Source organism: Frieseomelitta varia, unplaced genomic scaffold (genome assembly GCF_011392965.1).
Source record: "Frieseomelitta varia isolate USP_RPSP 00005682 unplaced genomic scaffold, Fvar_1.2 scaffold_483, whole genome shotgun sequence".
NCBI lineage: Eukaryota > Metazoa > Arthropoda > Insecta > Hymenoptera > Apidae > Frieseomelitta > Frieseomelitta varia.
Window position 1 is genome coordinate 694,919 of NW_025110238.1, and position 25,593 is coordinate 720,511.

The 25,593-nt window shown below is 38.1% G+C and overlaps 1 protein-coding gene and 1 non-coding gene across 2 annotated transcripts in view; both read right to left on the reverse strand.

Annotated features, from left to right (window-relative positions):
* Positions 1-25,593, reverse strand: part of LOC122532916 — a 329,341-nt gene that overhangs the window by 174,607 nt on the left and 129,141 nt on the right. The window lies entirely within an intron of this gene.
* LOC122532945 lies at positions 23,030-23,171 on the reverse strand. The gene has a single exon (XR_006307615.1). It is a non-coding gene; the product is annotated as a U4 spliceosomal RNA (small nuclear RNA).

Genomic DNA, 25,593 nt, shown 5'->3' on the forward strand with positions numbered 1-25,593 from the left:
AAAACTTCTAAAAAAAAAAAAAAAAAAAAAGAAGGAAACAAAAACTATCTAACACTGTACCCTAACTGCACCCTGTTTCATCCTTCGCGTGAATCTTCCAATTCGCAATCGTCTAGACTCCAAACCACAATGACACCGTCTATCAATCAAACAGTTCCAAAAAAAAAGAACAAAATTCTCACCAAGGTATCCAACATCCTATATCAATCAAATACTTCCAAAAAAAAGAGAAAAACCAACACTCTACCCTAACTGCACCCTGTTTCAATTCGCAATCATTAAAAATCTACACTCCAAACCACGAAGACACCTCCTGTCAATCAGACGTTTCCAAAAAAAGGAACAAAACTATTTAACACTCCACCCTGTTTCATCCTTCGCGTGAATCTTCCAGTTCGCAGTTATCTACACTCTAAACCACGAAGACACCTCCTATCAATCAGACGTTTCCAAAAAAAGGAACAAAACTATTTAACACTCCACCCTGTTTCATCCTTCGCGTGAATCTTCCAATCCGCGATTATCTAGACTCCAAACCACAAAGACACCGTCTATCAATCAAACAGTTCCAAAAAAAAAGAACAAAATTTTCACCAAGGTATCCAACATCCTATATCAATCAAATACTTCCAAAAAAAAGAGAAAAACCAACACTCTACCCTAACTGCACCCTGTTTCAATTCGCAATCATTAAAAATCTACACTCCAAACCACGAAGACACCTCCTATCAATCAAACGTTTCCAAAAAAAGGAACAAAACTATTTAACACTCCACCCTGTTTCATCCTTCGCGTGAATCTTCCAGTTCGCAATTATCTAGACTCCAAACCACAAAGACACCGTCTATCACTCAAACAGTTCCAAAAAGAAACAGAAAAAGAACAAAATTCTCACCAAAGTATCCAACACTCCACCCTGCTCCGAGCGAGAAACCGATCCTTTTCACCAGGCTGAGACACGCCCAGAACGCGTTGTACAAACGCGTGGTGAAAACGCGGCTTAACCAAACGACGCTCGCGTGCTCGCTAATAAAGACAGCTCACGCGCGGTGCTGTGCACGGTATTAGGAGGGTAATGCCAGACAAGCCTGCGTGTATACGCGCATTCCGAGCTACCCACGACTCGGCAGGTGCACGAGGTGGCTGCACGGGGAGTCGACGGGGGTCCGTGAAGCGGGAACGACCACGGGGTGCAACAGGAGAGAGACAGGAGAGAGAGAGAGAGAGAGAGAGAGAGAGTAGAGGGAGCACGATTTAACAGCGCGTGATCTCGAGCCGATACGTGGGCGACGCGCTCGCGAAACGAGCGATTTCGAGAAAAAGGCGAGCCGCATTCCCGACTTCGGCCGACGTCGAACTCTGTGAAAGGGGGTCCGCTGCTTCGCGTGTGTCATAATTGCCGCCAGGTGCATGCGCGCCTCCTCGACATCGGGACACATCGTTCTGCGGGGTCTGCGTTCCACGGAGGCTGGCTGAAAGGATCGGTAATCGATCGCAACCGCGACGAGTGGGTTTTCCACTGACGTGTGACGGGGTTGGTATGCAGTATGAATTTCTTTTAACGCGAGTTTTTGTAAACGGAGAAAGCGGAATTCGTTCGAGCATAGGAGGCGAAAGAAAAGAAAAAAAAAAAGAGAATTTTGCAAAACAAGCGCAGCGACGAGGATTTTTTACACGCGTGTGGAGTCTCGTAACGTGACGACATGAAATAACTCATAAACTATTTGTTGTACGAGAACATGTTCAGATAGAAGTTGCGTAGTTTCCATGGGAACATGTAGTATTGTAATCAGTTTTATGTTATTTTGCTTCTTTATCATATAAGGTAGGAGGCATACGTAAAGTATCGTTATCAGTTTTATGTCGTTTTGCTTTTTCATCAAGATATGAAGATCACCGTTAATTTTTTAAATGGAATAGTTGATATTTCTTCCCAAATTCGGACAAAACGTGGAATTCTACATAAAAAAGTATCATGCCAAATAGAGTCTAAAATACATAGTTACTGAAATATTAGCAGAAATTTTTTTTTACATTGTTGATCTCAGTAACAATTTGGTGTAATACTTTTTTTATGTAGAATTCAACGCTCTAAGAAGAAATTTTAACTATTTCATTTAAAAAATTGAAGCTGACCTTCATACTTTGATAAAAAAGCAAAATAACATAAAACTGATACAATACTATATGTTCCCGTGGAAGCAACTTTTATCTGAAACATTTTTTCGTACAACAAATATTTTGACGTGATATCACGTCACGTTACGAGACTCACCCTGTAGAATGATTCACGTAACTTGCACATCTTATACGTCTGATGAAAAATTGTTGAATACAAAAGTTCTATGGTTCCAAGGAAGGCAGAACATGGCAATTTTTCGTGGTCATCTTCATTTCTTTTTTTTTTCTTTTCTTTTTTTTTATATGGAGGCAAACGGGAACGAGTCATTCCCTCGTGGCTTTCTCGCTTCGATTTCGCTGTACAGCGACGAGCGAAAATAAAGGAACGAAAGCTAATGCGTTTTAAGCGGAGATTAATTGCTGGCGCGAGGTATAAGGTAGCGTGTCACGCTTCGCTGAACGACCCCGCACAAGGATATTTCGCTAGAAGAACACGAATGGCTCGCACCAACGGATTATTATTACGCAGCTTCTCGACACTGTTCTCCTAAAGCCACTCTCGTTAGACAGTCTTTCGGCAAAAATCACCGTCAAATTCAATTCACGGGCTCGTCGTTCGGAGCGGAGCCACATCGCCTTATCGCCTTAACGGCAGATCTCTCGGACAGGCAGCGAATCGTTGTAAAGACTGGTGAAAAGAGACAGCGAGGAGAGAAGGATCGGCGCCTCGACGAGAAAGTGATCGACCGCGTCCGTGTTCTTGGCGAACGATCGGTGTGTCGCGAGGCGTGAAAACACGAGCGGATCCACGGACAGTTCGTCCGAAATTCTTCGTTTCTCCGGTTCGCGCGGCGGTGACCGAAAACTTTCGAAAGCGGCGCGACGGCTATCGCGACCTCGAACAACGTTAGCCCATTTCGTGAACCTTGTACGCGGACGATATACACGCCCATGAACGATACGATAACGAGAGCGGAAGAGAGTTGAAGGGGGCTCAAATCCACGATCGCCGGAGCGTGAGATCGTACGTCGAGCGGCCGCGATCGGGACGCGATCGAACAACCGATCGTGAGCGTTTTTCTCACGGCCGAACGGTGGTTTATTGGTCGCCAACGTGCAGGTCCGTTTCGCGATAGGCTCGCCCCAATTTCGGACCCACCGCTTCTTCCTTCGCCAGCCAACACGACTTTACTTACACGCGACAACTCTGCAACTCGCATCCTACGATACCGATTTCTACCGATCTACTAGTGTTCCAACTACGGCATCGTTGTGTGGACATTGGAACACTTTCCTGGACGTTTGAGATGTACCAATTGCTCACGGCGTGAGAAATATTGTTCATTAGAAATTTCGTAAGTGACTGTACGATTTTATTATTAGAGTTGTACGATGTCATTTATTAGAAAGTTCATAAGTAATTGTAGGATTTTATTGCTGGAATTGTATGATGTTATTTATTAGAAGATCCATAAATAATTGTATATCCATATGATCCATAAATAGTTGTATTTCATCATTAGGATGATTGTTCGATTTTATTATTAGAATTGTGTGATATTATTTATTAGTAGTTTAAATAATAGGACGATTTTATTGTTGTCCGATTTTCAATTCGATTAATGTACTGTGACAACCGAGCGCCAATAATGATTAACTTCAGATTTTCGTTCTTTACGAGATGCTACTCTTTGAGACATGGTATTGATATTAATATCTAATATCTAATTTCTGTTTGGACAGAAACGTACAAATCTATTTATAGTACTATACTATGTTACTATAGATCTGTTCATGCTATACTATACTATACTATATACTATATAGTACTATACTATATACTATACTATACTATGTACTATATGGTACTATACTATATACTATACTATACTATGTACTGTATAGTACTATACTATGTACTATATAGTACTATACTATATACTATACTATACTATGTACTATAGAATACTATACTATGTACTAAATAGTACTATACTGTATAATATACTATACTATATAATATATACTATATAGTACTATAGATACTTTCATTTATTTATTTGTATTGCAAATAAATTATAATTTATTAAAATCAATTTAATAAATTATTCATATATTACTCATTTATTTATTTACATTAAAATCAAGTACTCATTATGCACATACGATGCTGTTAAAGTGTTAAGACTCTCGCATGAAACGAGATTATCGTAAGAAACGTTTGGAAAACTACTAGCGACTTTGACCCCTGATTGGACTTTCAATTTTCAATAGGCAGATCTCGTATTTAAAACAGGATTTAACACATGTGGCGAAATGACAACGATTACATTACAAAAATTGTATGAATACGTGATGCAAATGGCCTCCAGCGATCCACTTTAAGAATCAAACATCATTATTCATTTCGAAATTTAGATAAAGATTTACATAAAGTTCATCTGCTTAAGGAACGTCCACCAAACAGGCATAGAAAAAAGAAGGTAAAAAGGTAACCTGAAATTCCCTGAAATTCTCTTAATTACACCGATCAGAGCGTATGGAAAAGGAACGAGGGCTGTGGAGTCGTTCGACAGGCAACTTGCCACGACTCCACAGAATCGCTGGAAACGAGAAAAACAAACGGGCAGCTGTCAAACCTGCGTCAACGCGGATTAACAAACTAGATTTCCCACTGCCTTGAACGGAGGTAGAAAAATGCGAACGTGTCGAATGAAAAAAAAAAAGAAAAAAAAAGAAAAAGGAAAAACGAACGCACGACCATTCATACTTGGGCGACACACTTCCATCTCTCTCTCTCTCTCTCTCTTTCTCTCTCTCTCTCTTCTTTTCTCTCGCGCGTCTCGCGAGGCAAGAGAGCCTCGTTCGCGGTCTCGAACCCGAGACCGTTCTCGTCTCGCGAGATAAACGCGCGATTATGCCAGACCGACCCGCCAAACTCGTTCCGCACCGCGGAGACCCAACAACCGGCCACCGTGAACACCGTGAATGGAAATGAGATTCGGACGAGTATAGTCCGCGAGTGTAGCCAGCGTGGCTTGCTTTATCCCTTCGTAATGGTCTCCTTCTTCATCACCCCGTTACATTGCGTAATTAAATCGTACATTGCGCCGATTCGCCGATTCGAAGGAGAAGACACAGAGGCGCGGATATAAATGAGGGGGAGGGTGAAGGTGTATAAGGTGGACAGCAGCGAGCCTAGCGGCTTTTAATTAATGGCGCCTGGAAATAAACGTGTCGCAAGGCCGATTTACGGGCTGGCAGCCCGTTGTAACGCGCGCGATTTATGGTAGCACGGGGCACCCGTTTCCTCGTGATATTTAATACCGTTCTCGGGGAGAAGAGCGTTCGTAGAAGACGCCTCGCGATCGTCCTTTTCCTACGAGCGTATACCACCGTGAATGTGTGCCGAGAACAGGGCCGTTATATTCGAGTACAAGAGTTTCACGAGCTTCGTATCGCTTTTTATTGTGGAGATATAATATAGAATAATATTTATTTAACGATAATAGAGCAACAAGCAATTAAACGAGACAAATTAGTTTAAAACAACACGAAATAAACTGTTTCGACAATACAACTGATACTTTTCAAAGCTCTCTCACTCTCACGACTCTTTTAAAAAAAGAAAAGCTCCCCCACGTTGGACTTCTCGCATCGTATTCATATTTTATCATAGTTCTATGATCAACAAACAGTTGTATTTAACATAACTGAAATTATAACTACATATTAATTATAATAACCGATACTACAGTACACTTCGTGAAAGGTGCTTCACGATTTTTTTGAACTACTCAGAAGGTTCACCGCGATCACAGGTTTTACAGCGTTTTGTTTTCTACAACTTTTCCAGTCCTTCGCGTAGTTTCGTATTTCTTCTCGCTGTCGAAATCTCTGAAGAGTAAGAGAGTTTCTGAAAATTGCGTTGATGGATAGTTATAAAGAGCTGAGAAGTGTAGTGGTGCGAGTCAATTCTTTAGTTCCCGACGAAATAAAATTCTATAAAATGTTCGATATATTTTCCCAAAAGCAGCGAAGATTAATTATATATTGGTTACAAAACTATTAGTACTTATATAATTAATTACAAAATTATATATTCAATGCATGTAACAAAATATAAAATATAAAGATCCAAAATTGGACGATGTAACTAAATTCTTGCATCCAGCATATTCCCAATAAATATATCATAATTTCCCTTTCATTCATTCAAGAGTGAAGGTCAAGTGATGTTTGTCCACGAAGTTTCAAAAGAACGAGTTACTCCGACCCGAAGATTCGAGCCTCAAAAGCAGAGACCGAATCGGTATTACGGATACAAGTAAAATACCGATATTTTTAGATTACTATTCGATTACGTTTGATGAAATCGAAATGGTACGAATACCGATATGATGCTATCAAAATAATGTTAGGTCGGTAGATGTATTTCGGCATAAAACCGGTAAATAAAATATTAATATATTAGAAAAGGAAAAGGAGACAATGATTAAATGTTTTTTCACAAAGCTGCCGATAGTAAATTTGATGACGCTTATACACGTATTCTTTATTATTTTCAATACTAATTCATCGTTGTATCTCCATACAATATCAGCCACGATACTCTTACTTGATTTTAAAAGACGACCGATTTCTCGATGCGTTTTTCCTTTTTCTCGGTGAAAAATGACTAACTGTCGTACGTCAATAAATCGAAAGTGGAGTTAAAACAACGATTAATCGTAGAATGGAAGAATATTCCGCTAAATTACTTAAAAGAAATTACTGGAAATATGCCTAAGTGTCTGCGATATATTATTGAAGTTAAGGGCTACCTAACAAAATATTAATTATAGTTTATGTTAACAATTTTCAGGTTCAAACATTGTAGTTCTTCAAATGTCCGAATATTTTTGCCACGCTACATTTCGACATAGGACAGTTTATTGTTTGATATTAAGAAAAGTATGTGCAATAAATAAATAAAATTTATGTTACTATAAACTATAATGAATATTCTATTATATTATTAAAAAATTAATCCAAATTTACTATTATAAACAATCGAAGTCCACAACAATATTTTGAATAGCACAATGTCCGAATATTAATAAGAGTCACTGTACGTAGAAAATGAAAAGTGTGATTTCGTCGGTAAAGCGGTACCGTGCCAGTATATATTTCGGTATTTTTACCGTTGTGGACATCAAATACCGATAAAATACGTACAAAAATACTGGTATGACCGTTTTATACCGGTATTAAAACCGATTTCCCAAAAAGCAGTTATATTACGATAATATGGGAGCAAATACCGGTATAATACCTAAACCTTACAATATTTCGGTTTCAGTCTCTGGGTATAATACCTAAATCACAAAATATTTCGGTTTTCAGTCTCCGCTCGAAAGGAAAGCCTCACCACCGGCTGGAAGTCGAAAAACACCACGAGCCAGCGTGAAAGCGATTCGCGAACGTCGCGAGAAAGTAGAACGAACAATGCATCCGAACGTCGAATGAAGGAAACTAGAAACGATATCCGTTAGCCAGGCGAGATCGTCGGCTCGTTCCCTCGATTTGATGCGTTTCGACGTGGAAAGTTTTATCGATCGTGCCACGGACACGTTACAGGCCCGATCACGCGAACGAAAACAAATAAAACTGAGCGAGAAGACGTCAATTTCCAGCGAGATCGTAAGAAGCGTGTACCAATACGTGGTATGTAAACACCGACTCACCCTCTGTTTTCGTGGAATAATCCCAAACGACGTACAAGTCAGCCAGCAGTATCTCCACTCACCAGAAAAAAAGAAAAAAAAAAAAAAAAAAGAAATTCACTATCAACAATTCCTCTCTCGAAGGAGCAAGGTTCTCGCTCAACGAGTCCGATTTGCACTTGACACGATTTTTCTCGTGAAGTCTCTTACGGGACGAACGAAAAGAACGCGCGAGTTCGATCGACCGCGGGTTCGTTTCAACAACCACCAACAAAACGTTCTATGGTAAATGACACTAAATCGTTGAACGATCAGTCAACCACGATCCGATACGTCCACCAAAGTCGCAACTACTCCGTAGCAGCTTGGTTATTGATCGCCAACAGGACGTTCTGGATACCGCGTGCCGCTCATCTCGCGAAATTGCCGAGCACGATCTTCGTTCCTAGCTTGAATTCTAGAGGACATTGTCGAGGCTTCACGTCGTACAATTGCTCCAGGTATAAATATATATACACACAAATATATATATATATATATATATATTATATATATATATATATTATATTATATTATGTATATATATATACATATATATATATATACATAAATATGTATAGGCGACGAAACGGAGCACAACTGTACTCGACGACCAGCTTCGAGAAACTGACCTACGGCGAATCGCTCGAGCCAATGGAAGCCTTCATTCACCGGCGACCGGTTGAATGGACTGCCTTGTACGAGGCGAAATATCGAACAAAGTCGAACGCCACCCGCGATCACCTCACTTTCCTCGACTGTCTTCCGTGCGAGCGACGCCCTTCATCCCTTCGTCAGTTGCGATCCTCAGCTCCGTTCGGTCCTCACCTCGAACACCGACCACCGATCCCTCCTTCGATCATGCATGTTCACTACTCCAATCCGGCTCGCCAGCAGATCCAACCACGAACCACGATCACCAACGATCGACGATTCGATCAAAGACGTACTCGTCGAGACGAAGTCACTTTTAACGAGAAGCACGAGGGGGTTTCTTCGACAAAAACACGCGAACACGTGTCCGACACGGCAGAGATGCGAATGTACTGCGAGAGGATGATCGCGACGTGCAGCGAGACGCTCGATCGGATCGTAACTACGGCCACGACGGCAATGCCCCCGTGTCGAGCGCTTAAGCGCCGCTCGAACCCTGCCTGAGCTTCTCTCCCCACCTAACCGGCATCCCTACTCCAACGCTCCAACATCTCCAACACCGCGCTCGCCGCTCCGCTCGCTTCTACTCGCCGCTACTCGCTTTTATTAGCCGCGAGCTCAAGCTCCACACTCGCTCGCCAGCCGCGAGATCAAGCTCACCCCGCGATATCACGCGCGATACATCGCGGAAATACGATTTCGCGGCTGGCGCGAAAAACAGGCTTTCTTTTATTTCTTTTTCTTTTTTTTTTTCAACGCGCTCTGCTCCGTTTTTTTTTTCTTTTGGTTGCCGACGGAAGAGACAGTTTCTGGTTTTGATCAAAGTTGGTGGCTGATAATCGCGACAGAATCGCGAAAGGGTTTGGGAGAATGTTTTATTTTTTTTTTTTTTTTTCTTTTTTTAGGGATAGTAATTTTTAGTAGTCTATTTATTAGCTGGTTTTATGTTGTTGAGAGATTAAATGTTTAATTGGAAGATTGAAGATTGAAGATTAAAGATTGTTGTAATATCTGAGAAATGGAATTAATTACTGTCATTCAAGTGTTTCAATGTGGCGAATTTTATTTGAAATTTAGAAATTGTTCGTAAATTCAGGAAATTTATTGGTAAATATTAGGTAAAGTTAGTACGAAACAGCAACTATTTGTTTCCGACAAATATTAATTATTAATTTCATTGAAGAAAGAATTCCAACAAAAATATATACAATACGTGATTTGTGCAAATCCAGCCTGGTCCTCACGCAACATTCTTTCAAACAGGGATTAATTAATTCCACGTTTCAAGTACATTTATAATCAATTCTTCAGTACAAAACAGCAACTATATACTTCTTTCTTATAATTTAAATTCAACGAAGAAATAATTATCAAACAATTATTAAATTTATCAAAGAAAGAATTCCCGATTTGTATAAGTTTGGCCCTCGAGCAACACTGGTTCTTTCTCGAACAAGGATTAATTAATTCCGCATTCCAGGTCCTCCGACGACACTTTCACGAGAGCCACCCTAATCAATTCCTTTGTTTCAGCAGCGACCCGGCCAAGTCGCAAAGACGAGGAATTTTTTCATAAAAACCTCGCGTTTTTTACGAACGGGGATTTTCGCGTAGCCGAAAGCGGAGGCGTCGAAATGAAAAATTGCCGTCTGGCAACCAGGGGTAGTAACCTCCGTTCACCCCGCGGTCGGGACTTCAGCCACTCGACCGGCTGGGGCTAACCCCGCCCTTACGCAACGCGTCGAATGCCGGCAAGCTTTCGAAATTCCGTGAACCACCGTAGCCTAGGATAATGGAAGCTGGAAGAGTCGCCATTATTCGCTGGATTGCCTCCCTTCGCTGCTACCAGACACAATACCGACCGACGTACTGTCATCTCGACACGCTCTGTGCTTGCACAGATGAAATTGAATCGTACAACACTCTGCTTGCTTGGGTTAGGTAGTTTTAATTCGGTAAAAAAATTTGGGTGTTCGCGAACTGTGAATTTGAGAGATTCGCGCAACGACGAAAATTATGTTGAATCGGTCTGTACACGGTTGGATGCTTCTGCAAGTGAAATTGGCTCGTACTTTTGGAAGGATAAATGAAGTTTTAATTTAGCAAAAGGTATTTTATACTTTAAAGGCGAAATGAAGCTCCAATTTAGCAAGAAATTTTCGAGTTCACGAATTTTGTAAAGCGGTCTGAGAAACTTGTGTGCGACGAAAGTTATACCGAACTGATCAGTACACGGTTGAATTGCCTCGGCAGGTGAAATTAAATTGTACAATACTTTGCAGGGGGATTGAAGTTTTCGTTTCGTAAAGAATATGGAATTTACGAATTTCTAAAGTGATCTAAATTTCTTCTTTAATAAAATTTTAGTGTGAGGAAGTTGAGATAATTTATGTAACGATGAAAAATAACATTTCAATTGAGTAGAAGATCTTTAATTTTCTTTTCTTTTGAAGAATTTTTTACAAAAGAATAACACAGAAGAATTTAGAAGAAGTTTATAAATTTATAAAATATCTTCGTAAAAGTTTGGAGTAAAAGTTTACGAATTTTTAAAGTGTCATAAAATTCGTCGATAATTAGTCCAATTATCAGGAGACTGAATAGTCTTTTAGTGCAAAGAAATTATAATGATTCGACTTGTGCTATTTCTGTGAATTGGTCAGTTCAATCAAGGTCCCGTTAAATATTTTTCTTTCCTATCATACCTAGATTTTACAATTGCGCGAGATGGAATTAATAACGTTCCATCATCTCGAGCGTAATCAATCGTGATTACACGTGGCACCGGACGATACGGTACTAATGAAGTAATTACAGAAAGGTACCAACGTAGGCGAAACACGGCACTACGGAGGCCAATAACAGGAGGAACGTTCGCGCGAGATGTGGTCTTTGAAGCTTGCAGACTACGTATTTTTTCGACGAGGTCGTCGTCAGGGCCGGACGGGGCGCACAGACGCCGCAACCCGCAGCCAGAACAGGGTTCTCGGTGCTACTTTGTGCTAGGTTGTACCTTGCCTGACCTAGCCGTGGCCGGGCATACGGCACGAACATGGAAAAATATGTAAATATCGGGACTCATCCATTATCCAACGCGAAGAGAGAAACAGAGGAGGAAAGAGACAGAGAGCGAAAGGAGGAGGGAAAGAGAGAGTAAAAGAGAAGGGAGGTGGATTTGTTCGCGCACGTGACTGTGAGACGGGAGGGTACAACGACCCTTTCCTTGCTGTTATAGCAACGCGTATAGATTAAGGTGGAACTGCGTTTTTTTTTTTTTTTTTTTTTTTTTTTTTTTTTTATTTTTTTTTTTCTTTTTTTTTTTTTTTTTTTTTTTTTTCTCTCTTAATTCGATCTTCTCCTATTTTCTTTTCTCAGTTTTCCAGTGTACAGAGTGTCTTTTGATGAAAGAACAGGTTCGAAAAGAGAGAATAAAGTTTCACGGAAACAGCATTCGTTTTCGAGAAAGTCGAGTTTGAAGATTTATCGAGTATATCTGAATTTATAGTTCGTTCGTACAACTGAACAGAGGCGAGTAATCGACACGAGGATGTTCTTACGTGCGAAAATAATTACGTGGGAACAGTGTGAAATAAAATTTGTTCGTTTAAGGCGTTTCATTTTCAGGAAAATAGACTTTGAAAAATTGTCTTGTGTACATTTTCGAAATCGATCCTCGAAACATTAAAACAGAATTTTATTCTACATTTTTTCGCTGATTTTCACGCGTAGAGTAACCTGCTGTTAATTATTCTTTTCTACTTCGCCACGTCCAGACTTAGCTCAAATTCAAGTATAATTGGTAAAATTTTTAAATTCAATTTTCTCGGAAACTTGGAATACTTTCTTTTCACAAGCTCACTTTTTCACGCAGAATCATCTCCTACTCGATTGTACATTTAAATCAATCAGCTTCCCCACAGTGATATCCTTCAGAATAATTAACTTCAGTCTGATACTTCAGTAAACTAAAAGTAAAAGCAATTCGAAAACGTTCGTTCATCGTCGACACTAGAACTACCGACGACCAAAGTATAATATTTGTGGCAAAGAAATTAAAGTGCAAGATACAAGAAGAAATTAGCAATACGATAAAAAAGCACAAACTTCCGTTAATATATTTCATTAAAAATCACTCGAGTATCTAAAAATATGCTTCTATAAATATATAAATGTATAAAATTTCCATAGAAAATTATAAATTGATCAATTTGACCGCTCTGGTAGTTCTAATGTTAAACGAACTCATCTCTTCGCGTCAGTTCAAAGTGCAGTAACTCGGTTACGAATATACTTTCGAACACTTTAATTGCCTGTTTTCACACGTCCGCAGACGTTCTCGCTTAGAACGTATTCGTATTCGAGCTCGTAATAGATTCAAAGGGAACGGGACGATCGTAAATTTATACGACTTTTCGTTGGACATGTTGTTTCAAATCGTCGTGCGACTGTTTTCTGATGGAATTGCCAAGGGAGGCGAGCGAAACGCTGCAACGAGGCGAAATGACGTTTGTTCGAGGGAACTGGACCATCGGTCGTCGTTGGAAAGCTCACGTGAAATGAAACATCCTTGCATCGTAACGATCGTGTGCCCTTTTCTCATTAGGCAATCGCGAGACCGGCAATCGAGGGAAATATCGTGGACGCTATGTATCCTATCATCGCCTCGTTCGACATTTTGCTGAATGCTGAACGCCTGTTCCATATGCATGAACATATTCTCGTACGTTGGCGGTTACGAAGTCGATGCATTCTCGCGAGATTGCAATAACGCAACCACCAACTTCTCTCCAGCCTCGAGACTCTGCGCAAAACCCTCTTCCTCCTCTCGTTCAATGGCATTACGACAATTAAGTAATTACTAAAAGTTGGAGATTGGCTCGAAAGCTGTGAAAACACTATTTTTATAAAGATCATTCATAATGGAAATTTTACAAAGATTTTGAAATAAATGCGTGTATTTGACTCTTTTAGAGACGAATTTTTAACGCTCGTGTTATTCTCTATACAAAACGAAGGATGTAAAAACTAATAATGATATTGTGGTGTTGACGGGGTTCAATATTTTAATAGGAGAAAATAGTTTTTTATAAAAAAATCAGCATATATATTTTCTTCCCATTTTAGTGATAAGAAATCAACATTATGACCCTGTTGATAAGGTGTTTATTATCTATTGAACGAAACCTGTTTTTTTTTAATGTTTTCGTAAACGTGATTTTTAACAATTCCACATATATACAGGTTGGTCGATTTTGAGGCCATCTAAATATCTTTTCGAACTGCGACGATGCAAAAAATATTTCTCGCATAACATAAATGGCATCGAACGACCATTAACTGGTAAGACTATTTTTTCCCAATATTATTTCTTTCAAAGTTGTCAAAATCATTGATGTTTCTCCAATTATGTTTCTTTTTTTTTTTTATTGTATATAACTGGTAGAAAAATATGTTCAGACATGTAAGGAACGAAACATAATCTTAAAAATTTGTCTCTACTGTGATCGCAAAATTTAACCAAAACGAATCTTTGTACATTCAAACTGTTTCTCTCAAATATTGGCCACTTTCATTAAATGAATATGATCTTTTCTTGCATTATGAATTGCTGACATATCGATTGGCGTTTCAAGCTACTAGGAAATATCATCATTGACGATGCAATAAGTAACAAACATATTTATTTCCATTTATCATTCGGCTCTCGATTGTCGCGTCTTGGTCAAGCTCTGTTATATATGTATATATGGAAAATATAGTTTTCATTCTCGTCGATACGATAGTTTCGTGGATGGTAGCGTCGCGTGAGAAAGAGAGAGCTTGCAGAGAGAGCCGACGCCTTCCCGACAGTACAGAACCGTGTACCTGATAACTGAATCACCTTCGGGTCAGGCTCTGATTAGCTGGCGTGAATTTCACGCCAACCAAGATACGGTTTTTAATAGAAAACATGCGTGGGAGGGACTATTTTTTAACGTCGAGAGACTTCGGAAGCGATTGGAAGAAGAAAAGGAAAGTTCAACGTAATCGTATCTCGTGCATGCCGTTTAAATATATAAATCTTAGACTCTGCTACGATCGGACACATCTTTGAATCGTATCGTTCAAATCTGTAGAACTGAACAATATTGATTTATCCGCAAGCATGAATCGAGCACTGTGGATTGAGTTCCAATTAATGGAACAGTGGTACGTGAGTGATAAGATTCATCAAGTCAGGTATTAATACAAAAGAAACCACGTGATTTGAAATTAAAAACATGTATTCAAAATTCGTCAAATAAATGCGAATCTTAGAAACGTACTTTTTCACTTATTAACTTATAGAGCTACCACAGCGGTCAAAATGACCAATTTATAATTTTTTATGGTAATTTTGCAGATTTACAATGTTACATTTTTTTTTTTTTTTAAATTCGAGTCGTGTTTGTAAAATATATTTCATACTTTTTACAATTTTTATAGTTTAGTTCTTGGTAGTTCTAGGGTTAATACATCTATCAACTCTCAATGAAATATTCGAACAACATAACAAACGCTTTAAAGAAATAGTAATTTGAGATTACAGCGAAGAGCATAACTGTACCAATGACAATGAAAAATCGTTGACAGTTTAAATTGACGTAACTTTATAAGACAGATTACACATCGATCTATTTGGTCTCATTTTAAAGTGAAGTTTCTGCTTTGTGAGTTTGCTTCCTCTTTTTTCAGAGATCGAATTTACGTTATGTAGTGAATTACTTTACGCAGGATGAGAAAATTTTTTGCACGAGTAAGTCTGTTACAGCCTTGTAGATTGAAACTTTCTCTTTAAAACAGGCCCTCTAAACTCGCTGTACAGTTATTTTTTTTTTTTACCACTTTATTGGACTTGAAACATTAGGATCGGGTGACGAAATGTCAGAATTTCTTGAATTTTTCTCGTTTAACCTGAATTTTATTTTCGATAAAATAATAAAAAAAAAAAGATAAATTTTACGGGGAGACTTCGATCTTTAAAACGATGGTGGATCTAATTGTGAAAAGAATTTTTTAATGCTTTTACACACAATGCTTGAAATTTTACAATTTTCAAGAAACACCGCATGATGTAAAGAAGTAGAGACTTCATACTTTAAAATGAGACTAACGATAAGTTATACGATCTTTTTTCACGAAGTTATATCAGTTCAAATTATCAGCAATTCTTCATTGCAACTCGCCAGGAGGAAACGTGTCCCAAATTGAACACGCTATGAAATCTCAAAAAATCGGGGTCGTGAAGAAGTGAGAAAAAGAAATACGCCAGCACAGACGAGGTGTATGAATAGACATTGCATACAATGTATTTTCTCGACCACAATAATAAGGCCCTCGGGATCTTATTATCATTTTCGTGTCACATCCTGTCGTACCGATTCAGATAGGTTTTACACCGCAGCACTACCAGCGGTGAGAATTAAAATCAAAAAATATTGACAATGTTGCCAGATCTGTTTCGAGAATTATTTGTTGAATTCAACGATTGAACACAACGATTAACACAGAGAAAATTGGGATAAAAAAATTTAGTATATGTTCGACTATTAACATCTATTTAAAAGTATTGAAATACGATATTTTTATGAACAACATAATTAGACACGGCGTTCTTTTATTTATAAATGTATATTTATAAATTCGCAATCTGAATGAATTATCTCTGTCCCGTGAACTCGATATTACGAAAGATTGAACTTGTCAATAAAATATTTCTACAAATATTGTTTGAAGTAAAGAAGCACGCTGTCTGTTGTAAATTATTTCTTGCAAAACTCGTCCGTTTCGAAATTTTAAAGATACCACAGGCATATTTTTTTTTTGTACAGTACAGATGCTGCTTGTTAAGATTAGTTCAGCAAATTGAAATCATTTTTTATTCTTATAAATTGTTAATAAAAACGAGGCAAAGTATGAGTGGCTTGATATATATATTATTGGTATTAAGATTAAACATTTGTATACCTCGTCTAGTCACGGGCAACGGTCGATATCGGATATCGGCAGGGGAGATCGGCAAGATGCCTTCCAAGACCCGCTGGTATCCCGTATTCGTACTTTTAATTGCATAATTTGCGGCAACTTCGCGCCGAATGGATTCCTCCGTTCCATTCCCGAGGAGGCTTATCTCTCGCTTCCACGTGGCGGAACTTGCGGCCCGCTCTCTCGCCGTAATTAAAAGTCTGCCGTCGCCGATCAAGCCCCTGGCCACCCCTGCGGGCTCCTCGTGTCGCAGAGAAGCCCGGAAAGGCGCCACAAAAGTTCTGAAAGTCCAACTTTCCAACTATCCGCGCCTTGCACTGCGCCAGTCTGTTACCCACCGGAACCGGCCGTGAACTCGCACGGTCTTCCGCCACCGTTTACGACCCCGTGTTTTCACGCGTTTACCGCGCGATTGCCAACAATTTTCATCTTCGTTTCAATTGACCAACTGAACTAAAGTGTTGTCTGCATTCCGATTCGTTGCTGAAGCGAATTACCTTTTTTTTTTATATATGCACGTATATGTAGTGAAATTATTGCATTGAAGTTGCTGTCAATTATTGAAATTATTGTCTCTGTAATGTTGAAACATTTCGTATTTCTCCCTAATGGTTTCATCTGAGTCAATCTGACAAGTGTAGAGTAAGAATATTAATATGAATATGAACGTGCGTTCTATTGTGGAAATAATTATGAATTATTGAAATTACCGTCTCTGTAATGTTGAAACATTTCGTATTTCTTCCTAATGGTTTTATCTGAGTCAATCTGACAAGTATAGAGTAAGAATATTAACATGAACGTGCGTTCTATTGTGGAAATAATTGTGAATTATTATTACGAATTATTGAAATTACCGTCTTTGTAATGTTGAAACATTTCATATTTCTTCCTAATGGTTTTATCTGAGTCAATCTGACAAGTGTAGAGTAAGAATATTAATATGAACGTGCGTTCTATTATGGAAATAATTGTGAATTATTATTATGAATTATTGAAATTATCGTCCCTGTAATATGAAAAAATTTCATATTTCTTCTTAACGGTTTTATTTAAGTTAACCTGACAAGTATAGAATAAGAACATTAATACGAATGTACTTCCTTCCTTCTTATGTGCAACAGTGCAATTATGGTTGATAGATACAATTACCATGGTACAATTATTCTGACAGACGAATAAGGCAGAATATAGAATCTTATAACTTTTCAGAGAGACAGCAATATATGTAAATATATTAAATAATATTTATATTACATTATATATAACATTTATATATCATAAAATATTAATATTTATATTATATTATATATTATTAAATATATTATAATATATTTAATACATATAAATCAATCGACTGGAATCGTCTATGCTTCCTTCTTATATTCAACCGTACAATTATACTGAATACGCAATGACTGTACAATTATTCTGATAAACGAATACAGCAGAATAGTAAAATACAACGCATAAGAAGGATTCTTATGCGTTCCTCCAAAACTCATATTTCAAAATTAAAGACAGATCAAGGCAATCAATCTGTGACTGAAACTCCATTCAAAAGCTTCTCACTTTAGTCTGACAGCCGGAGAAGCGATGCTTGCAGCTTTATAAATTTAACAGTATACCGAAATGAAGTGCATAAACGTGGAGCGATAACCGAGGAGCATAAACGGACGGGTATGTGCAACTTTCGAGTCTCGTGACGTTACGAAGGATTAAAGACTGTGGTAAATTGAAACGCGGTGTATTAAAATTCCCGCTTGGAACACGATACTCCGATGCACTCCAAGAGAGAGAGAAAGAGAGAGAGAGAGAGAGAGAGAGAGAGAAGGGATGCGATGGTTTTTCCCACGAACGATCCGAAGTTTGCCGGATCACGCACGCCTCGCCGAACTTCCGACAGATCTTCGGTCGAGGGCTGAAGCATAGCGCGCAATTATTCCTCGCATGCTCGCAGGCTTATTGCGTGAGAGTAACGAGCCACCTCATTGTCTGTACGCATCGAATTGGTTCGCGGCGCGTTTAACGGAATGTAAATTTATGTTGCACACCATTGCGGAACAAACACGCCGTTCGGTATGCAAGCGGAACTCCCGTTTCGAGGTGTTGCCTGTCAGAAATCGCTTTTATCGACACAGAGTGAAGAACATAATTATACCAATAACCAATGAAATTACACCATGTAACTTTGTAAAACGTTATAAAAGAATATTTGGGAGGAGAGCGAGGAAATGCTCGAATTAATAATACATCGCTTGTACAATTGTCTCATAGGTTTTAGCGATGATGTGATAAAACATAGTTCAATGATGAAGAAAGGCGTTCAACGCTAACTTGGGTACGAGGAACAGCTAAAATTATCCTAGCTGATTTGTACAATGATATATAACACTGTACACGAACTTTAAATAAAATTACAACTGTAGACTAAGAAGAACAAAATTGTAAGATAACTGGAACAAAACTTATAATTTTGTAGAATAACTTGAACAAAGTTTATGATTGAACTGATTGCCCAAAAGCATAAACATTGTCAATATTGAACAACGTCAATGTACTACGAGCTATGACCTTCGTAGTTTTGTATATTGTTTCATTTTCTAAGAATGCACGGCAGAACACAGCAAGAAAGTATGTAAATATTAACTCGAATGAATGGCTGTCTTTGTTTACTATCGACAGTCTAACGATAAATCTTACAATTTAACCATTCGCAATATTCCGTTTCTATTAACATTCATTACGCACTTCTCAGGTACACAAGTCCGATTCCGAGTCCACTGAAACACGATTTTATCTAATTTATCAGGTTTTCTTCGTTCTATGATATTTACCGATATTACATAAGTATTATACCGAAATACGGCTACACCGGTATAACGTCGCTTTAACACTAGAACTACCGACTTACGTATAAAATTTCCACCAGACACGTTAAAATGAAAAAAAAACAGAAAAACTGTGTGGTGACAACAACTTTTCAACATAAATCTTTATCTACATATTTTACAGAAAAAGAAACTAAAATCTCGAAAACTATACTGTTTCGTATCTACAAGATTTCGAACAAAAATTATAAAATTGGTCATTTTGACCACTTTGGTAGGTCTAGTGTTAATGATACCGTACCGGCATCGAAAGCATTTAATTTCTATTGCGATAATAGAATAATTGCCTAAAAATACCGGTATTTCACCGGTATTTGTAATACCTATTCGATCTCTGCATTCGTGTCACGTCGACGATGAAAAGGGGGTCGGAGGAGGAGAGAGATTCGAGCGCAACGCGATGGAAACGTTTAGAGTTCGTCATTACACGTTTCAGCTCCGAAAATACTATAATAGGGAGTACGCGGATGAAACGTAGACATGCCAATTTCCACGCAATAGTACGTGAAATTATATAGATTAATAGGAAATTAGCGAGCGGAGGTACATAGCACTTTGCTCCTTACGAAACCGAGCTGTGAATTATCTAGCGGAAAGTTTACCAAGGAGTCGATTAGAATTAAACGGCCGACGCGTTTTTTTTTTTTTTTGTTTTTTCTCCGTTCAGCTTGCGACTCGGAAATTATACCGAGTGCCAACTCCGAAAATTAATTTCACCTCCTCGCGTGACTCGACGCGTTCGCTACCGCGCCGCGGAGGAGAGATTCCGACCACAGGCCATTTACTTATATACCTCGAATTTCTGCAAAATTATATGTAATTGTATACAAATTACATATAAATTGCCGATTTATTATAAATTATATTATAAATATTATATTGTTAATCATATATTATTGCAGATTTCTTTTCAAATAATTGTTAAAATTTAGTATTAGTACTTAAATTATAATATAAATATTCAGTATTATTAATTATTAATTTTAATATTATTTACAATAGTATTATTATAAATAATATAATTAGTATTATTAATTTTAATATTATTTATAATATTAAAATTTAGTATTAGTACTTAAATCATAGTACTACAGTATTGAAATGTTATTATATTATTATATTATAACATTATATTTTATTATATTATAGTATTATATATTATTGCAGATTTTTATTTTGCAGATTAGTATTAAAATTTACCTGAATTATAGTATTAGAGTATTGAAATGTTATTATATTATTATATATATCATTAATTATAATGTAATACATAATATTACAATATTATAATACATGGTATGTAATATTATTAATTATATATTATTATGGTACTATATTATATTATTGTATATTTTATTATATAATATAATGTATAGCAATACATTATATTAATGTATTGTATTATTATACTATAGTATTATATAGTATAGAAATGATTATGTAAATGTTATATTATTATATCAATGTAATTATATTTTATATTATATCATTAACGTAATTACTAGTATTAAATTGAGTATGTAAATCTAGTTTCATCGGATAATTTCATTCATTTCTATTCTATTCTCTGCTATTCATAGGAAAAGATTGACTGCCGTCACAGATACGTGACGCTGGTAGAGAATTGCTGTTCTAAGCAGACGTAAGACAGAATAAAATCAAGCAGCGTTTGTCTCGAGAACAAACACGTACGTACGTCTGAAGAAATTTCACAGCGAGATCGTATTTTACAAACAAAGGACAAACGTCAACCACCGTGCAAAGTTTCCACGATGTTAATCGATCTTGCAACGAGGCGCATCTCGGGGGATCGTCGAGCCCGCGCATCGATCCGATCGGTGTGTTTCGATTACGTAAGCGCAAGGATATAGCACACGGGCCGTGAAGACCCAGGTAACATCCTCGGTGGTAATTGCGCGTAACAGCCGGCGGATACACGCCGATCCGCGAAACAAGGTTGCCGGAAGTGGCGGTCGATCAATAGGTAAATAGGCTAATCGCCGTTTCGTTCGCTCGTTGAATGGAGTTTTCGAGTGGCGCGAGCGGCACCAAGCGAGTTGGTTATTCAACGTTTTACCGATTCGCCGGAAATTACACGCTCGATAGACCCTAAAACGTCGACCTCGACCTGGCTGCACGCCACGACACGCGCAACTAACGCATACCAACACGCGATCGAACGCGGTCGACGTTTCGACTCGTGTAAACGCGACTTAATAACTCCGCCTCGCGCGATGGCGGAAAATCGATAAGAAATTAGAAGAAATTCGAAAGAACGTTGTTGTTTGAGAGAGTGGGAAACAGATGGTGGTTATCGTCAGAGTTGTTCTTGGAATGAGAATATTTTGAGTATATATTCTATATATATTGAGTGTGTGTGTGTGTGTGTAGGAATTTGGGGTTGAGACCCCAATTTGTAGGAATTTTGATAAAGAATAGTTGTTTATTTAAAGAAAATTCGTTTAATATTGATTATAAATTGACGGTTTACACTATTTTCTTAATTGCTAAACTCGCTAGACTCGCAACTCTCAACTCACTCTCTTCTCTCTCTCTCTCTCTCTCTCACTGTCTTCGATCTGACTTCTCAACACTCACTCTGTTCTCTCAGACTTCTCGACACTCACTTCCTTTTTCCTCATCTGCACAAAAATTCGTCATTCATACACACATACACACAAACGCATCCATACCCTTAATATCTTAAATGCTAGGCCTGGAGGACTAGCCATAAACAATCCCAAGTCCCAGGCCTAACTTTCTCTACAGTACGCCACTTGGGATATCTGGTTGCAATTATTGGGCACTGAAAAGTTCTGGGCCCTTTCCCAGAATTTGCCCATCCCACATATATATATATTTAGTATATATCTCTATATATAGAGAGAGAGAGTATTTGCTAGCTGTTGGGCAGAAATGATTGTTTCGCCTTGTCAATTCAAATGAACGTAAATAGACAAGTTTGGAAATCATCAACTACGATAGTGTTGGTAATCTCTTACAGAAATTATTAAGTAATTTTCGAACGTAAGTAATTGAGTTAATCAGTATAATCAGTTCATTATAGGGGATGACGAATTAACTTATTGGAAAAATGATGAATTATCATATAATATATTATAATATGATATCATATTCACTTATGATGAGTTATAATATAGTATATTGGTATATTTCCCTACGGCAATTAGTAATAATATAAGTAATATATAGTAATATTAGTAATATATATAGCACCATTGTATATTTTCCTACGGCCTCTATTAACCTTTTCCATTATTAACCTCTTTTTCTATTCAGTAATATACCGATGAATTCAAAAAAGCAAACGAATATTGTATACGGTTTGGTTACTCGTTATGGTCCGTGAAACCCAGTTGTTACTACTAGCGTAAGAGGTTAAGAAGTCGTTTTCAAACACAAGCAAAGTTAATTAACACATAATCGACAACTCCATTCAAAGTTAAGTAAAAAATTTATGTAATTTTTTTTACTTAAAAATTCACAATTTCTCTAAGTAGCATGTGGTGGTGAAAGTATCAAAATTACTTAATTTCAAAGGTTGAAAACAAAATTCTGCTGAAAAAAGTAATTTGTTTGAAGAGAAACCTTCAACCCCCGTAGGGGTTATCAAAAATTGCCGTAAGCCGATGGTCTTTCACATCGTCTTGGCGGGGTATTGGTAAAAGTTTTCAACTAGCAATAATCGCACCTCGGTAGAACCTCATTGGTTACGATATCGCCACTGCGCAAAGCTAAAGCATCAACCCGTTCTCACGATGGATATAATATTTTGTGAACAGTATCGCATGCGAGAAACAACGTGAACCGAGTCGCCATCTAGCTCCTGATGATCGAACTAACAATCTTGTATTCGGCCTGTACGTTTCACCCCTCGTTCGAAGTCACTTCACCCCACGTCGACCCTAAAAATACTCTCTGAGAACTCTATTAATATACCTGACTGAACGAGAAACTGCTCGATGATATTTCATCCTTTTTTGTCAGCAACAAATCGTGCAACAAACGTGCAACGATTACGTGCTTCATTGCCCAAAGACAGAAACGTAAACACATTAAAAATAAGCATCACTGAGAACTTGCTCTTGTCTCTCTACAAAAAGCCGGAGGATATTAATTCGAAAAATGAGACGAGATGATAAAAAGTTGAGACTGAACTCGCTAAACGTCCGCGTTCGATCACGACCTTGGTCGTAAAAAATTAATTTACAGACATCCGTAACGAGAGAGCGAAGTGGAAAGTAAGTTGCGTACGTACGTACTTCCCACTGCCCGCCTGCAATTATCCCGCCGCGAATAACACCGAGATTTATCGTAGGTTTTTACGTACGAGCGTAATAGAGTACGCGTTACCCTTTCATCAGCGAGTCACGCTGAAACGAGCCTGTAAGCACAAACGGCACACGTGTTCAATCACGCCGCAAGTTTCTCTCGAACTGATGGAAAGGGAGCACCCCGGCACTCTCCTTTCGATTTTATATCACGATTTCATACGCTGAACGCGTACGAAAGGGGGGAGGGGGCTATCTCGAAAAGAAACAGAGGAAAAGAATCGCGAGTTACGTTGCAGCCTGGCGAATTTCTCCCACGATTATTAAGAATCGTAGTCCTAATCCAAGCAAACACCATCGCCATGTAATGATAATAATTATCGGACTTCTCCCTCCAGATTCTCGGCGGCGAGAAACGCGGGAAAACGTGATTGCTCCAGCCAACGATCGTATCTCTCTCGCCACGTGCAAAATTTCTACCGTGAAAATCAGTCCGCGTGCACGCAACACGCTGAACGCGAAACATCCAGCGCGATACACTTTCTCCGGCGACTTTGCGTTTTCATACGCCCACAACTGGATCATTACCGTCTGGTTCTCGATGTTATCGCTCGGGAAGCTCGTGACCGCCTGTCTGAGATCTGCCAGTTTTCCCGCGTTTTTCTTCGACCAAGAGTTCACCCCGAACCATCGGTCAAATTTCAAATTTCACCCGAAACGAAAATATCGTCTCGGTAATTTAACGATTTATTTAACGGGAGAAGCTCACTTTCCAATCGAGGTACGTGAAAAGGAAAATGATAATAATGAAGCGAAATAATACAGAACGAACAACGAAAATGTAAAATGTACAATGTAATAGAAACTATATTATTCAAACTTTATTATAGTCGCTATATTATTCAAACTTTATTATAGTCACTAGATTATTCAAACTTTATTACAGTCACTAGATTATTCAAACGTTATTATAGTCACGTTTGCACCGCTTTACTCATTTTACGTTTGATCTGAGATTGATTTACGTTTGATAAGAGTCATTAAGAAGATCGAGATCAATCTTATTAGATTGGATGTAGAGTCGAGTTGCGATTTTGCAGTAGTAAAGCGACGCGATCTGACAAAATTATACAATTCGCAGAGACATGTGGTCTTGTTACACAGCGTCACTATCATAAAATTGCAACGACTACAGCCAAAAATACAAGGTAAACTGTAAATACTCCATACTTTGACCTTTAACCTCTTCCGTAGGAATGACGTACTACTCACGTCGAGAATTTTCTATCCCAAAATTGCAATATTTCCTCAGTCTTCATTAAGTTAATATTTAAGTATAACCCAGGCAGAACAAATAATAAATTTATTACTTCGAAATAATTTCTATCCAATGATATCACACCGACGAGCTCAAAAAGAAAGCAACGAATTGTTGTATACGATTTGGTCACTCGTTATGGTCCGCGAACCAGTTACTAGCGTTGGAATGACGTGCTACGCACGTCGAGAATTTTTTGTCCCAAAATTGCAATATTTCCTCAGTCTTCATTAAGTTAATATTTAAGTATAACTCAGGCAGAACAAATAATAAATTTATTACTTCGAAATAATTTCTATCCAATGATATCACACCGACGAGTTCAAAAAGAAAGCGACCAATTGTTGTATACGGTTTAGTCACTCGTTATGGTCCGCAATTAGTTGCCAACGCAAGCAAACCTTGATACTTAGACTACAAACAAGCTAGACTATATAATTTGGTAAAATTTCTAATTTTGATACTTCACGTCGCGGAGACGTGACTACCAAGAAGAAGAACAGCGCGGCAGAGAATCAAAATCAGAATCAAAATCAAAAGCAAAATCATACTGGGAACGGATTCTCACG